Genomic DNA, 15,727 nt, shown 5'->3' with positions numbered 1-15,727 from the left:
GCGGGTTTTGATACATATTGAATGAGGGTTTGATACATATTGAGGAGGTTTTGATACAAATTGATGAGGGTTTTGATACCATATTGAGGAGGGTTTTGATACATATTGAAGGGGGGTTTTGATACATATTGAAGGAGGGTTTTGATACATATTGAAGGAGGGTTTTGATAATATTAAATGAGGGTTTGTGTACATATTGAAGGAGGGTTTTGATACATATTGATGTTTGGGTTTTGATACATATTGAAGGGGGTTTTGATAATATTGAAGGAGGGTTGATACATATTGAAGGAGGGTTTTGATACATATTGAAGGAGGGTTTTGATACATATTGAAGGGGGGGTTTGTACATATTGAAGGAGGGTTTTGATACATATTGAAGGAGGGTTTTGATACATATTGAATGTTTGGGTTTTGATACATATTGAAGTCGGGTTTGATCAATTGAAGTCGGGTTTTGATACATATTGAAGTCGGGTTTTGATACATATTGAAGGGAGGTTTTGATACAATTGAAGGGGGTTTTGATACATATTGAAGGAGGGTTTTGATACATATGAAGGGGGGTTTTGATACATATGAGGGGGGTTTTGATACATATTGAAGGGGGGTTTTGAACATATTGAAGGGGGGTTTTGATACATATTGAAGGGGGTTTTGATACATATTGAAGGGGGGTTTTGATACATATTGAAGGAGGGTTTTGATACATATTGAAGGGAGGTTTTGATACATATGAAGGAGGGTTTTGATACATATTGAAGGAGGGTTTGATATTGAATGTTTGGGTTTTGATACATTTTGAAGGGGTTTTGATACATATTGAATGAGGGTTTTGATTCTTATTGAATGTTTGGGTTTTGATTCATATTGAATGAGGTTTTGATTCTTATAGAATGAGGGTTTTGTACATATTGAATGAGGGTTTGATACATATTGATGGAGGGTTTGATACAAATTGAATGAGGGTTTTGATACATATTGAAGGAGGGTTTTGATACATATTGTAGGGGGGTTTGATACATATTGAAGGAGGGTTTTGATACATATTGAAGGGGGTTTTGATACATATGAATGAGTGTTTTGATATTGAATGTTTGGGTTTTGATACATTTTGAAGGGGGGTTTTGAACATATTGAATGAGGGTTTTGATACTATTGAAGTGGGTTGATACATAAAGGAGGGTTTTGATCATATTGAATGGGTTTTGATTTTTTATTGAATGAGGGTTTTGATTCATATTGAATGAGGGTTTGATACATATTGAGGAGGGTTTTGATACAATTGAATGGGGTTTTGATACATATTGAAGGAGGGTTTTGACACATTGAGGGGGGTTGATACATATTGTGAAGGAGGTTTTTGATACATATTGAAGGAGGGTTTTGATACATATAAATGAGGGTTTTGATACATATTGAAGGAGGGTTTTTGATACATATTGATGTTGGGTTTTGATACATATTGAAGGGGGTTTTGATTACATATTGAAGGAGGGTTTGATAACATATTGAAGGAGGGTTTTGAACATATTGAAGGGGTTTTGATACATATTGAAGGGGGGTTTGATACATATTGAAGGAGGGTTTGATACATATTGAAGGAGGGTTTTGATACATATTGAATGTTGGGTTTTGATACATATTGAAAGTGGGTTTTGATACATATTGAAGTCGGGTTTTGATAATATTGAAGGGGGTTTTGATACATATTGAAGGAGGGTTTTGATACATATTGAAGGAGGGTTTTGATACATATTGAAGGGGGTTTTGATACATATTGAGGGGGTTTGATACATATTGAGGGTTTGATACATATGAAGGGGGGTTTTGATACATATTGAAGGGGGGTTTTGATACATATTGAAGGGGGCGTTTTGATACATATTGAAGGGGGTTTTGATACATATTGAAGGAGGGTTTTGATACATATTGAAGAGGGTTTTGATACATATTGAAGGAGGGTTTTGATATTGAATGTTGGGTTTTGATACATTTTGAAGGGGGGTTTTGATACATATTGAATGAGGGTTTTGATTCTTATGAATGTTTGGGTTTGATCATATTGAATGAGGGTTTTGATTCTTATAGAATGAGGGGGTTTTGATACATATTGAATGAGGGTTTGATACATATTGATGGAGGGTTTTGATACAAATTGAATGAGGGTTTTGATACATATTGAAGGAGGGTTTTGATACATATTGTAGGGGGGTTTTGATACATATTGAAGAGGGTTTTGATACATATTGAAGGAGGGTTTGATACATATTAAATGAGGGTTTTGATACATATTGAAGAGGGTTTTGATACATATTGAATGTTTGGGTTTGATACATATTGAAAGGGGTTGTTGAGTTTCTCTTAACAGAACATAGATGTTTAAAGCTCCTCTATCAGTTTCTCTTAACAGACAGATATGTTTAAAGCTCTATCAGTTTCTATTAACAGACAGAGATGATTAAAGCTTCCTCTATCAGTTTCTCTAACAGTACATATATGTTTAAGCTCCTCTATCAGTTTCTCTTAACAGACAGATATGTTAAAGCTCTTTTTTTTTTTTTTTTTTTTTTTTTTTTTTTTTTTTTCTTCCTCTTCTTTTTTTTTTTTTTTTTTTTACCGCTTTTTTTTTTAAAGCTCTATATCAGTTTCTCTTAACAGACAGAGATGTTTAAAGCTTCTCCTATCAGTTTATCTAACAAACAGAGATGTTTAAAGCTCCTCTATCAGTTTCTCTTAAACAGACAGAGATGTTTAAAGCTCTATCAGTTCTCTTAACAGACAGAGATGTTCTAAGCTCCTCCTATCATTTTCTCTTAACAGACAGAGATGTTTTAAAGCTCTATCAGTTTCTCTTAACAGACAGAGATGTTTTAAAAGCTCCTCTATCAGTTTCTCTTAACAGACAGAGATGTTTAAAGCTCCTCTATCAGTTTCTCTTAACAAACAGAGATGTTTAAAGCTCCTCTATCAGTTTCTCTTAACAGACAGAGATGTTTAAAGCTCCTCTATCAGTTTCTCTTAACAGACAGAGATGTTTAAAGCTCCTCTATCAGTTTCTCTTAACAGACAGAGATGTTTAAAGCTCTATCAGTTTCTCTTAACAGACAGAGATGTTTAAAGCTCTTCTATCAGTTTCCCTTAACAGACAGAGATGTTTAAAGCTCCTCTATCAGTTTCTCTTAACAGACAGAGATGTTTAAAGCTCTTCTATCAGTTTCTCTTAACAGACAGAGATGTTTAACCTTTACCGAACCTCAACCCCGTATCCGGGATCACCCCCCACCCCCCCCACACTGATTAGCATCGCTAGCATAGCGTCACAATTAAATAGTAGCATCTAAATATCATTAAATCACAAGTCCAAGACACCAAATGAAAGATACAGATCTTGTGAATAAAGCCACCATTTCAGATTTTTAAAATGTTTTACAGGGAAGACAAAATATGTAAATCTATTAGCTAACCACGTTAGCAAAAGACACCACTTTCCTAACTCCATCAGTTTCTTACTCCATCAGGTGCTATCACCAATTCGGCCAAATAAAGATATTGATAGCCACTAACCAAGAAAAAACCTCATCAGATGACAGTCTGATAACATATTTATTGTATAGGATAGGTTTTGTTAGAAAAATGTGCATATTTCAGGTATAAATCATAGTTTACAATTGCACCCACCATCACAACTCGACTAGAATAAATACACAGAGCAACGTGTATTACCTAATTACTAATCATAAAACATTTCTTAAAAATACACAACTCACAGCAATGGAAAGACACAGATCTTGTGAATTCAGACAATATTTCAGATGTTCTAAGTGTTTTACAGCGAAAACACAATAAATCGTTATATTAGCATACCACATATGCAAACGTTACCCGACCATTGATTCAAGCCAAAGAGAGCGATATCGTTATCATCGCCAAAATATATTAATTTTTTCACTAACCTTCTCAGAATTCTTCCGATGACACTCCTGTAACATCATATTACAACATACATATAGAGTTTGTTCGAAAATGTGCATATTTAGCCACAAACAACCGTGGTTATACAATGACAATACTAGCAAAACTAGCCTGAAAATGTCGGACGCCATCTTTCACATTGATCTTGTCTCATGGATAACTATTCATAAACTTGACTAAAAAAATATAAGTTGGACAGCTATCGAAAGACAAATTAGTTCTTAATGCAATCGCTGAATTACATTTCTAAAATTATCCTTACTGTGCAATACAGGGTTCGCCAAGCGAAGCTATACCAAACAAAATGGCGGAATATGCGTTTAAAATTTTTCGACAGAACAACGATTTATCATCTTAAATATTTCTTACTATGAGGTGATCTTCCATCAGAATCTTGGGCAATGTATCCTTTCTTGGGTCTAATCTTCTTTTGGTCGAAAGATGTCCTCTGTCCGTCGAAATGCCCACTAACGTTCGACCGGGACCCCGAAACGTGCCCGGCGCTTCAAAGAGCATCACATAGAAATGCCTCAAAATCGCACTAAACGGATATAAATTGCTATAAAACGGTTTAAATTAACTACCTTATGATGTTTTTAACACCTATAACGAGTAAAAACATGACCGGCGCTATATTACTGGCTAAACCAAGGCTTGGAAAAAGGCCAGTCCGACGTCCTTCTTGCGTTGAGCGCAGGGTCCAAAAGAACGCTACTTCCGGTATTTGGTGATTTATAGAGGCCCTGATTGCGCAATCGACTCCATTCAAATTGTCACCACTTACTGACATCTAGAGGAAGGCGTGGGCAGTGTTTGTATCCTCATAGGATTTACAGGGACTTTAAAACTGATCTGGAACCAGAGGCCAAGATTTCTGAAATCTCACACACTGGGAGGAAAAGTGCTGTAGAATGAGTTCTGTTTCACTCAGAGACATAATTCAAACGGCTATAGAAACTAGAGAGTGTTTTCTATCCAATAATAGCAATAATATGCATATTGTACGAGCAAGAATTGAGTACTAGGCAGTTTAATCTGTAGAGCAAATTATGCTAATGCGAAACAGCACCCCCTATAGTGGCAAGAAGATTTATTAAAGCTCCTCTATCAGTTTATCTTAACAGACAGAGATGTTTAAAGCTCCTCTCTCAGTTTCTCTAAACAGACAGATATGTTTAAAGCTCCTCTATCAGTTTCTCTTAACAGACAGAGATGTTTAAAGCTCCTCTCTCAGTTTCTCTTAACAGACAGAGATGTCTAAAGCTCTATCAGTTTATCTTAACAGACATAGATGTCTAAAGCTCCTCTATCAGTTTCTCTTAACAGACAGAGATGTGTAAAGCTCTATCAGTTTCTCTTAATAGACAGAGATGTTTAAAGCTCCTCTATCAGTTTATCTTAACAGACAGAGATGTCTAAAGCTCCTCTATCAGTTTCTCTTAACAGACAGAGATGTCTAAAGCTCTATCAGTTTCTCTTAACAGACAGAGATGTCTAAAGCTCCTCTATCAGTTTCTCTTAACAGACAGAGATGTTTAAAGCTCTATCAGTTTCTCTTAACAGACAGAGATGTTTAAAGCTCCTCTATCAGTTTATCTTAACAGACAGAGATGTCTAAAGCTCCTCTATCAGTTTCTCTTAACAGACAGAGATGTTTAAAGTGCTTCTATCAGTTTCTCTTAACAGACAGAGATGTTTAAAGCTCCTCTATCAGTTTCTCTTAACAGACAGAGATGTTTAAAGCTCCTCTATCAGTTTCTCTTAACAGACAGAGATGTTTAAAGCTCCTCTATCAGTTTCTCTTAACAGACAGAGATGTTTAAAGCTCTATCAGTTTATCTTAACAAACAGAGATGTTTAAAGCTCCTCTATCAGTTTCTCTTAACAGACATAGATGTTTAAAGCTCCTCTATCAGTTTCTCTTAACAGACAGAGATGTTTAAAGCTCTATCAGTTTCTCTTAACAGACAGAGATGTTTAAAGCTCTCCTATCAGTTTATCTTAACAAACAGAGATGTTTAAAGCTCCTCTATCAGTTTCTCTTAACAGACAGAGATGTTTAAAGCTCTATCAGTTTCTCTTAACAGACAGAGATGTTTAAAGCTCCTCTATCAGTTTCTCTTAACAGACAGAGATGTTTAAAGCTCCTCTATCAGTTTCTCTTAACAAACAGAGATGTTTAAAGCTCCTCTATCAGTTTCTCTTAACAGACAGAGATGTTTAAAGCTCCTCTATCAGTTTCTCTTAACAGACAGAGATGTTTAAAGCTCCTCTATCAGTTTCTCTTAACAGACAGAGATGTTTAAAGCTCTATCAGTTTCTCTTAACAGACAGAGATGTTTAAAGCTCTTCTATCAGTTTCCCTTAACAGACAGAGATGTTTAAAGCTCCTCTATCAGTTTCTCTTAACAGACAGAGATGTTTAAAGCTCTTCTATCAGTTTCTCTTAACAGACAGAGATGTTTAAAGCTCCTCTATCAGTTTATCTTAACAGACAGAGATGTTTAAAGCTCCTCTCTCAGTTTCTCTAAACAGACAGATATGTTTAAAGCTCCTCTATCAGTTTCTCTTAACAGACAGAGATGTTTAAAGCTCCTCTCTCAGTTTCTCTTAACAGACAGAGATGTTTAAAGCTCTTCTATCAGTTTATCTTAACAGACAGAGATGTCTAAAGCTCTATCAGTTTATCTTAACAGACAGAGATGTCTAAAGCTCCTCTATCAGTTTCTCTTAACAGACAGAGATGTTTAAAGCTCTATCAGTTTCTCTTAATAGACAGAGATGTTTAAAGCTCCTCTATCAGTTTATCTTAACAGACAGAGATGTCTAAAGCTCCTCTATCAGTTTCTCTTAACAGACAGAGATGTTTAAAGCTCCCCTATCAGTTTCTCTTAACAGACAGAGATGTTTAAAGCTCCTCTATCAGTTTCTCTTAACAGACAGAGATGTTTAAAGCGCTTCTATCAGTTTCTCTTAACAGACAGAGATGTTTAAAGCTCCTCTATCAGTTGATCTTAACAGACAGAGATGTTTAAAGCTCTATCAGTTTCTCTTAACTAACAGAGATGTTTAAAGCTCTTCTATCAGTTTCTCTTAACAAACAGAGATGTTTAAAGCTCCTCTATCAGTTTCTCTTAACAGACAGAGATGTTTAAAGCTCCTCTATCAGTTTCTCTTAACAGACAGAGATGTTTAAAGCTCCTCTATCAGTTTCTCTTAACAGACAGAGATGTTTAAAGCTCCTCTATCAGTTTATCTTAACAGACAGAGATGTTTAAAGCTCCTCTCTCAGTTTCTCTAAACAGACAGATATGTTTAAAGCTCCTCTATCAGTTTCTCTTAACAGACAGAGATGTTTAAAGCTCCTCTATCAGTTTCTCTTAACAGACAGAGATGTTTAAAGCTCCTCTATCAGTTTCTCTTAACAGACAGAGATGTCTAAAGCTCCTCTATCAGTTTCTCTTAACAGACAGAGATGTTTAAAGCTCCTCTATCAGTTTATCTTAACAGACAGAGATGTTTAAAGCTCCTCTATCAGTTTCTCTTAACAGACAGAGATGTTTAAAGCTCCTCTATCAGTTTATCTTAACAGACAGAGATGTTTAAAGCTCTATCAGTTTCTCTTAACAGACAGAGATGTTTAAAGCTCCTCTCTCAGTTTCTCTTAACAAACAGAGATGTTTAAAGCTCCTCTATCAGTTTCTCTTAACAGACAGAGATGCAATGGTTGAGAATAACAACACAGGCCATTTGTATTAGTATTGAGCTACCCACACAGTAAATCCTATTGGTTTGGACAGATATACTGTACTGTGTATCTCTGCTATATCTCTACTGTATTTACCTCCAATCCGAGAGTAATTGGAGCGTAGGTGCTGCGTTGTTTTTGGTGGAGGTATGTTGCTCTGGTTGTTTGTAGGGGGTTTCTTCACACACACACGCACGCACGCACGCACGCACGCACGCACACACACACACACACACACACACACACACACACACACACACACACACTTCTCCTGGTAGGTAGGTAGGGTTTTGAACAGAAGTGGAGACGTTGGCTACCTCTAATTCCCACATTCTCTCTGACTTCCTCCTTCTAAGTGGGCTCAAAAATGAGACTTCCTGCCGAACTGCCTCTCAGCATCACTCTCTCTCTCTCTCTCTCTCTTCTCTCTCTCTCTCTACCTCTCTCTTGTCTCTCTCTCTCCCACTTTCTTTCTCCTCTCTTTCTGTCTCCCTCTCTGCTCTCTCTTTGTGATGTAAAAGCACAAACTGTGGGAGGTATGAAAAACATGATAAACAGGACCCAGGAGAGAAGAGGAAGGATACTACACAGTAGGAGTGTTAATTATAGTAGGAGAGTGTTCAGGGGCACTGTGTGAAGCTGGTTCTACACACACACACACACACACACACACACACACACACACACACACACACACACACACACACACACACACACACACACACACACACACACACACACACACACACACACAGAGAGAGGGAGAGATACGCAGACACGCTGTCTGTTGGCCATACTGATATTCATCTGCAGACAGATAGCGCTGCTAAAACCATGCTTTGAACATAGTGCGAGCAGAAGTGGTAGACACACACACACGCACACACACACAGATGCCGTGACTGTAGGTTAGTCTGGAGTAGTCTAAGCGCTCTGAGCACTCTCCATCTCCCCTAATAACTCAGTCTCTGAGTTTAAAATAGAGGCTTGTACGTCTTTGAAACGACTCAAACGAGAAGCAATCCCTGCCTTTTATTTTCCACACAATCTTCTTTCATGGACCTTGTAATCCATTATTTAAACAGGGAAATGTAACCTTAAAGTGGTTATAGAAGCCGAGCAGTTTGGACAGCCAATCAATTAGAGGTCAGTGAAACAAGATGGCCTCCGCGTGGAGCCTGATGTAATTGCCCATTAGAGATGAGGAAAACGGAACAAGAAGAAAATGAGGGCAAGCTGAAATAATTCCCCTCATTGAGGGAAGCACTGTAAAGGCAGGGAGGGAGAAGAGGGCTGGGAGGGAGAGGTAGTGTGTATGCAGAATGGCCAATCAGAGATGGAAGCTAGTCAATAGTGAGAGGTGTGTTTTGCTGTGGAAAGTGGTGGAATGTGTGTGTGTTTACATATATAACATAGTGCGCGTGTGTGTGAGCGTGCGTGTGTCTGCATATGTTTATTTTTTAAATTTCACCTTTATTTAACCAGGTAGACCAGTTGAGAACAAGTTCTCATTTACAACTGAGACCTGGCCAAGGTAAAGCAAAGCAGTGCGACAAAAACAACAACACAGAGTTACACATGGGATCAACAAACGTACAGTCAATAACACAAAAGAAAAATCTGTATACAGTGTGTGCAAATGAAGTAAGGAGGTAAGGCAATAAATAGGCCAATAGTGGCGAAGTAATTACAATATAGCAATTTACACTGGAGTGATAGATGTGCAGATGAGGATGTGCAAGTAGAAATACTAGTGTGCAAAAGAGCAGAAAAACAAAAACAAATATGAGGTAGGTACACACTGCTATGTATGTGTGCTGGCTGCCTTCTTTCCATGGAGTCTATCTGGTCTTTATGTTTTAATTAGTGACGATGAGCAGACATAGGTCTCATACCATTCTGGATGTAACCAGCCTGCTGTATGTAGCCTGCTGTAACCAGCTTGTATGTCGCCAGCCTGCTTTAACCAGCCTGCTGTATGTAGCCTGCTGTAACCAGCCTGGATGTAACCAGCCTGCTGTATGTAGCCTGCTGTAACCAGCCTCTATGTCGCCAGCCTGCTGTATATAGCCTGCTGTAACCAGCCTGTATGTAACCAGCCTGCTGTATGTAGCCTGCTGTAACCAGCCTGGATGTAACCAGCCTGCTGTATGTAGCCTGCTGTAACCAGCCTGGATGTAACCAGCCTGCTGTATGTAGTCTGCTGTAACCAGCCTGTATGTCGCCAGCCTGCTGTATGTAGCCTGCTGTAATCAGCCTGTATGTAACCAGCCTGCTGTATGTAGCCTGCTGTAACCCGCCTGTATGTCGCCAGCCTGCTGTATGTAGCCTGCTGTAATCAGCCTGTATGTAACCAGCCTGCTGTATGTAGCCTGCTGTAACCAGCCTGTATGTCGCCAGCCTGCTGTATGTAGCCTGCTGTAACCAGCCTGTATGTAACCAGCCTGCTGTATGTAGCCTGCTGTAACCAGCCTGTATGTCGCCAGCCTGCTGTATGTAGCCTGCTGTAACCAGCCTGTATGTTGCCAGCCTGCTGTATCTACCCTGCTGTAACCAGCCTGTATGTAACCAGCCTGCTGTATGTAGCCTGCTGTAACCAGCCTGTATGTCGCCAGCCTGCTGTATGTAGCCTGCTGTAACCAGCCTGTATGTAACCAGCCTGCTGTATGTAGCCTGCTGTAACCAGCCTGTATGTAACCAGCCTGCTGTATGTAGCCTGCTGTAACCAGCCTGTATGTCGCCAGCCTGCTGTATGTAGCCTGCTGTAACCAGCCTGTATGTAACCAGCCTGCTGTATGTAGCCTGCTGTAACCAGCCTGTATGTCGCCAGCCTGCTGTATGTAGCCTGCTGTAACCAGCCTGTATGTCGCCAGCCTGCTGTATGTAGCCTGCTGTAACCAGCCTGTATGTAACCAGCCTGCTGTATGTAGCCTGCTGTAACCAGCCTGTATGTAACCAGCCTGCTGTATGTAGCCTGCTGTAACCAGCCTGTATGTAACCAGCCTGCTGTATGTAGCCTGCTGTAACCAGCCTGTATGTCGCCAGCCTGCTGTATGTAGCCTGCTGTAACCAGCCTGTATGTCGCCAGCCTGGTGCACGTACCCTGCTGTAGCCAGCCTGGATGTAACCAGCCTGCTGTATGTAGCCTGCTGTAACCAGCCTGTATGTAGCTAGCTTGCTGTATGTAGCCTGCTGTAACCAGCCTGTATGTAGCCAGCCTGCTGTATGTAGCCTGCTGTAACCAGCCTGTATTTAGCCATCCTGCTGCATATACCCTGCCATAGCCAGCCTGGATGTAACCAGCCTGTATGTAACCCACCTGTATGCAACCAGCCTCTATGTAACCAGCCTTTATGTAACCCACCTGTATGTAGCCAGCCTGCTGTATGTACCCTGCTGTAACCAGCCTGGATGTAACCAGCATGTATGTAACCAGCCTGCTGTATGTACCCTGCAGTAACCAGCCTGTATGTAACCAGCCTGTTGTATGTACCCTGATGTAACCAGCCTATATGGAATAAGCCTGTATGTAACCCGCCTGAATGCTCTGTGTGAGCCGAGGGCCTATGAAGAGGTATAACGATGGGTCCAGCATGTCTCTCTCATTACCCCACCATAACTCTGACAGCTCCCATTTGGGGCTCTGGGTGGGCTTTTTCTCTGATACGCACGCACACACACACCACCACACACACACACACACACACATCACAACTCACACACACACACACCATTGCCTCCCTTCGCCTAGCCTTTTGGTTGTGTTAGCAATCTGCTAAATATTTGATGGCCTCCTTACATCGAGTAAAGACATTGTTCAGAATAGCACCTCGACCCACTAGAGTAAAGCTGATGTTTTATGTTCTGGTACACTATATATACAACGTATGTGGACACCCCTTCAAATTAGTGGAATAGGCTATTTCAGCCTATTTTTATATATATACATTTTTTTCTTTTACTTTAGTTTATTTGGTAAATATTTTCTTAACTCTTCTGGAACTGCACTTGGTTAAGGGCTTGTAAGTAAGCATTTTATGGTAAGGTCTACACTTTGTATTGGGCGCATGTGTCAAATAAAGTTTGATTTGATTTGACAGGTGTATAAAATCGAGCACACAGCCATGCAATCTCCATATACAAACATTGGCAGTAGAATGGCCTTACTGAAGAGCTCAGTGACTTTCAACGTGGCACCGTAACAGGATGCCACCTTTCCAACAAGTCAGTCTGTCAAATGAAGTGAAAACATCTAGGAGCAACAACGACTCAGCTGCGAAGTGGTAGGCCACACAGAACGGGGCCACAGAGTGCTGAAGTGTGCAGCGCGTAAAAATGTGTCCTCGGTTGCAACACTCACTACCAAGTTCCAAACTGCCTCTGGAAGCAACGTCAGCACAATAACTGTTTGTCGGGAGCTTCATGAAATGGGTTTCCATAGCCAAGCAGCAGCACACAAGCCTAAGGTCACCATGCGCAATGCCCAGCGTCGGCTGGAGTGGTGTAAAGCTCGCCGGCATTGGACTCTGGAGCAGTGGAAACTTGTTCTCTGGAGTGATGAATCACGCTTCACCATCTGGCAGTCCAATGGACAAATCTGTGTTTGGCGGATGCCAGGAGAACGCTTTGCTGAGGCTGGGCATACCAGGGGACTTGGGGCTGGAATGGGCAGGGATGGAAAGGCAGTGAGGGTTGGGGGATCAAATCAAATTGTACTTGTCACATGCACCGAATACAACAGGTGTAGACCTTACAGTGAAATGCTTTCTTACAAGCCCATAACCAACATTGCAGTTTTAAGAAAAATACTTTAAAAAAAAAAAGAAAAAAAAAAGTAACAAATAACTAAAGAGTAGCAGTACAATAACAATAGTCTTGGTAGCCATTTGATTAGATGTTCAGGAGTCTTATGGCTTGGGGGTAAAAGCTGTTTAGAACCCTCTTGGACCTAAACTTGGCGCAGTACTGCTTGCCATGCGGTAGCAGAGAGAACAGTCTATGGTGGCTGGAGTCTTTGACAATATTTAGGGCCTTCCTCTGACACCGCCTGGTATAGAGGTCCTGGATGGCAGGAAGCTTGGCCCCAGTGATGTACTGGGCCGTACGCACTGGGCCGTACTCACTGTCCTCTGTAGTGCCTTGCGGTCGGAGGCCGAGCAGTTGCCATACCGGGCAGTGATGCAACCAGTCAGGATGATCTGTAGAATCTTTTCAGGATCTGAGGACCCATGACAAGTCTTTTCACTCTCCTGCGGGGGAATAGGTTTTGTCGTGCTCGCTTCACGACTGTCTTGGTGTGCTAGGACCATGTTAGTTTGTTGGTGATATGTGCACCAAGGAACTTGAAGCCCTCAACCTGCTCCACTACAGCCCTGTCGATGAAAATGCTCGGTGCTCCTTTTCCTGTAGTCCACATTCATCTCCTTTGTCTTGATCATGTTGAGGGAGAGGTTGTTTTCCTGGCACCACATGGTCAGGTCTCTGACCTCCTCCCTATAGGCTATCTCGTCATTGTCGGTGATCAGGCCTACCACTGTTGTGTCATCGGCAAACTTAATGATGGTGTTGGAGTTGTGCCTGGCCGTGCAGTCATGAGTGAACAGGGAGTACAGGAGACACCCGATCTCCTTCCGCGATACCTCCGTCTCCTTCTCCTGCGAATGACGGGGATGAGGGCCTGTTCGGGTGTCTGGTGTAAATCTTTCTTGTTAAAGAAAAATTATTTGTCCACTTCAAGGTGAGTAATCGCTGATCTGATGTCAATAAGCTCAAAATAAGGAACAAACAATGTAAAAAAAACTAACAAAATAACATGGTTGGTTAATAGCCCATAAAACAGCAGCCATCCCCTCCGACGCCATCTTAAAAATGTGTTGGGGTGATGTTGTCTGTATGGACAGCTTGCTAATCTGACGCTGTTGACAGTTTATAGTGTGGCTCTGTTGAAGAGCTGGATGGAGACAAGCTAATGTAGAGATAATAACAATGTATCTATCCATTAATACATTTAGTAATTTGTTTGCCCAGACATCCATCCGTTCGTCCACCCGTCCATCCAGCCATCCATCAATCCATCCATCCAGTCGTTTTCTATTCTGTGAATACTGGATATAGATGATGTGCATCCTCTCTTATTTTCCCTCTTTGTTCTGCACCGGCGGGCTCTTGACACATCGGCACATTAATATTACAAATATTCAAATAACTTTATTCAACGTTCGACCGTCTAACGCTGGTGACAGGAGATTCACGGCCCATTGAGCGAGTGTGTCTCCTCAGGCCTAAGTACCGATACATTATGGCTGCCTTATTCCTGTATAATGGCTGTTGTCATGGGCCTGGGAGAGGGGAGTAGAGGAGAGGAGAGGAGAGAAGAGAAGAGAAGAGGAAAATAGAGGAGAAGATAGGAGAGAAGAGGAGAGGACAGTAGATGAGGGAAGAAAAGAAGGGAGAGGAGTGCTTGAGGTTCTGGCTCTCTGTTACTATTTCTTATTGTTTTTCTCTATCTTACTCTGTCAGGTGTTTGTGGTATATACTTTAGGTATTTACTTTGATCAGATGTTTGTCCAATATGGTCCTGGTTTACTGCTGTTCAGACAAGCTGGCAGTTAAGTCCCTAACAGTGTGTTGGCAGGCAATTAGAGGCAACTCCAACTCATTTAGCCCTGTCCATTTCTCTTCTACAAACTAGTTCATTTGTGACTGAACGCCTCGATTCGGTCTTATGAAGCAGAATTTTAAATGTACTTTTTTTTTACATTGGATAAAAGTAGCCCCACCCATCTCTTTAAGCATTCACATGTGAGGCCATGTGCTAAACAGAGTAAGTAGTTTAGTAAACAACCAAAGATTTCAAGACTAAAAGTGGTAAAAGTAGTAGCCTACAATAAGGCAACCTCCAGGTAAAACTACACTTTATCTAGTCCTTGGCTTATATCCTAATCTGACTTTGTTGCAGGTTATGTTGTTCTTCACATTACCGTCTCTGGTAAACACACACTATATCAAATAAAATCTAAGTTTATTGATCACATGGACAGGAAACAGAAGGTCTAAACGGTACAGTGAAATGGTTACTTGCATAGTAACAATATCAAAACAGGAAGTGTCCAAATAAATAAAAAATATAATTGTGAGATGATGCTTACCCGACACACTTGTCTAAGTTGATGGGTCACATTAAGGAAATGCTATAACCCCCCCCCCCCCCCCCCCCCCCCAGCCACATCTAGCTAAATTGATGGGTCACATTAAATAAATGCTATAACCCGCCCCCCCCCCCCAGCCACATCTAGCTAAATTGATGGGTCACTATTGTCTAGACATGTACACCTGTTCATGAAATACAATAGATGGCAGTAATCACCCCCAGACACACCTGGCTAACTTTAAAAAAATGTAATTTAATTTATTTATTGAATATCCGAAACATACAATATACTTGCAGTGAAGCCGCTCAACAACTACACCATACCAGTCATCCAACAGAATCCCATTCAGAGTGACACACAGAAGCATCCAGGGTCAATTCCCTGCTCAAGGGCACATTGACAGATATCCCACCAGGCCAAAAAATGTGAACCCGAACACTCCAAGATCCCTCCACAGTTCCCTAATAGCTGTCCATCAACCAATCGAGACCGCTCCCACAGTCCCCCCTCCCCCACACAGAATAAAAAATAAAAAATAAAAATACAATTCATTCCATTCCCCACCCCCAAGAACCCCCCAATGCACCAACAACCAAGAGAATGAACTAAAGAGAAAAAGGAAAAGACAGAAGAAAACAGCAAACAACAATGCAAAATAAATGTAAGGACATCAATGACATCAAGGACAACTAAAATCATAACAGCAATGCCAACTGTATATGTTTGTGTGCATGTCTGGCATTATTACATGTATGTGTGTGTTCTTGTTTGCGTTTATTTGAATGAGAGTGTGTGTATATGCATGTGTACAAACACCTGCACGGCATCATCCTCAGGCAAACTGGCATTAGTT

General features: G+C 40.8%; 1 pseudogene; it reads right to left on the bottom strand.

The window, feature by feature from the left end:
- The window catches only part of LOC120019856, a 65,047-nt pseudogene extending 49,806 nt beyond the window's left edge, over window positions 1-15,241 (bottom strand).
- Window positions 15,242-15,727: the final 486 nt, after the last annotated feature.

The sequence above is a fragment of the Salvelinus namaycush genome, chromosome 25 (assembly GCF_016432855.1).
Source record: "Salvelinus namaycush isolate Seneca chromosome 25, SaNama_1.0, whole genome shotgun sequence".
Classification (NCBI taxonomy): domain Eukaryota; kingdom Metazoa; phylum Chordata; class Actinopteri; order Salmoniformes; family Salmonidae; genus Salvelinus; species Salvelinus namaycush.
This window is presented reverse-complemented; position numbering and strand designations above follow the sequence as displayed.